Source organism: Sinocyclocheilus rhinocerous, unplaced genomic scaffold, assembly GCF_001515625.1.
Source record: "Sinocyclocheilus rhinocerous isolate Xijiao unplaced genomic scaffold, SAMN03320098_v1.1 scaffold1279, whole genome shotgun sequence".
Lineage (NCBI taxonomy): Eukaryota > Metazoa > Chordata > Actinopteri > Cypriniformes > Cyprinidae > Sinocyclocheilus > Sinocyclocheilus rhinocerous.
The window spans coordinates 224,971-227,132 of NW_015634019.1; the positions used below are offsets into that span (position 1 = coordinate 224,971).

The 2,162-nt window shown below is 42.2% G+C and overlaps 1 pseudogene; it reads right to left on the reverse strand.

Annotated features, from left to right (window-relative positions):
* Window positions 1-731: 731 nt before the first annotated feature.
* Window positions 732-1,864, reverse strand: LOC107745136 (uncharacterized; annotated as a pseudogene).
* Between the last annotated feature and the right edge of the window lie 298 nt (window positions 1,865-2,162).

Consider the following 2,162-nt stretch of genomic DNA (forward strand, 5'->3'; position numbering starts at 1 on the left):
TTAACATCTTAACTTTATCAAATTTAAGATACAGTCCAATGTAGAATTCACCACCCAGGTCAGGAGGCCAAAGAATAAAAAAGACTCAAGCTCACAGCATAATAAAACCTGACCAGACTACAAAACTAATGTAAAATCTGAATACCAACAATTTGAGGGAAAAGAAGGGAAAAGAAGAGAGAAAAAATAGATAAAATAATAATAAATAAAATATAAAAACGTTACACAGAATTTAAAGGTACAGTAACACTAGATGCCCAAAATTAACAAACCATAGATATATTAAGATTTATAATTAGAACCAAATGGTCTTTACAATAAGCAAGATTTTAACAAAGCGATGTTAACATCTTAACTTTATCAAATTTAAGATACAGTCCAATGTAGAATTCACCACCCAGGTCAGGAGGCCAAAGAATAAAAAAGACTCAAGCTCACAGCATAATAAAACCTGACTGAGCTTATTGTACATCCAAACTAAAATCCATGTACACATAATTTATAGCCACGAAAAAGAAGAAAAAAAGAAGAAGAAAAAAAACAGCAACAACATGACAACTGTGAAAAAATGTCCAAATAGATAAATAAAGGCACATTTGTCAGATTCAGCGAACAGTCAGGTCTTAAATCTGCAGGGCCAACAGCCCAGGATATCCTTCATATACTATAGAACAATAAGGCCAAAATATTCAAGGCTGCTCATTGTAGAATCAAGTCCACTGCACTTACATCTAGACCGAACTCTGGATGAAGTCAGTGGCTTTGGAAAGAAAATCCAACCATTTCTTCTCACCGTTTGGAAGCGTGATTCGCAATCTAGCAGGGCAGAGAAGCGCAGGCTTGAGTCTGCATTTGTAGAGTGACGACATCACATCTTTATACTCGGCGTGAAGCTTTAAAACCTCAGGGCAGTAATCCTCAAAGATACAAATCTTATGGCCATCATACAGCAGCTCACCCTTTTTGCGAGATTCACGGATGACCAAGTCCTTCACTTGAAGGTGATGGAATTGCAGAATGATGGGTCGTGGTCTCTGCCCTGGCGCGGGTTTAGGTGCGAGGCTACGATGAGCTCTGTCCAGCTCAGGCGGGGAGGTTAAAACCTGGGAACCAAGGACATCGACCAGAAGCTGAGAGAAAAAAGCTGTCAGACGCGGCCCTTCGATTGACTCTTGTAAGCCCAGAATTCTAATATTTTGGCGTCGGCTGCGGCTCTCAAGATCTGAGTCTTTAGCCTTAAGCCACTCATTATCTTTCTGGAGCGACGAACATGTAGCTTCGAGTTAGGGCTGTGCAAATAATCGAATGCGATGATCATGCGCATCTCGTCAGTAAAGCTGGTTCTGTGATTAGTAGTAAATCTCCATCACCTGCTTTCAAATGGAGTAGCATTTACTACACAGAGCCGTAGTTCACTGACAAGCGACGAAATATCACATTCATTATCGCTGGCGATACATCGGCGATAATGAACGCGATATTGCGTAGCTTGTCATTGAACTACGGCTAACTAAGCAGGTGATGGAGATTTACTACTAAATCACAGAACTGGCTTTACTGATGAGATGCGCATGATCATGGCATTCGATTATTTGCACAGCCCTACTCCGAGTTGTTCAAGCTGCTGACTAATCTCTGGAATGCCGGACTCGAGATTACCGATGCGCAGATCATGGTCAGCCACTGTGGATTGAATGCTATCTAGTTTGGCTGTAAAACTTTCGAAAGATGCTTTGAAGTCTGCGGTGATTGAGGCTCTAAGATCATCATGTAAAGCAGTGATCTCGGCTAGCATAATGCTAGCACTTGGCGAGAGAGTGCCTTTGCGGTATTTATCGACCTGTTTGCCCCTTCCTTTGGACATTTCAAAAGCGATTGATGTCCCAAAACGGTAAACAAAAACTGTCAGATGCTAACAAAAGCACTGAGGTTTATAAGACAAAACTGAAAAGTTTACGGGAGAGAACCGGGCGCACATCTACTCCACAGGCGCCATAACCGGACAGGCATTGACACGCCAAACCTCTTTTCTGCGTACACTGGAGACGAAGCCTGAGATGAAGACTCACTTGAGGTAGCCCCTCCCCTGCAAGAAGGCCAGGAGTGCTGGTATTTATCTATTTTTGGGGTGCATCACCCGCAGAATCCTGGTCAGATCAGAG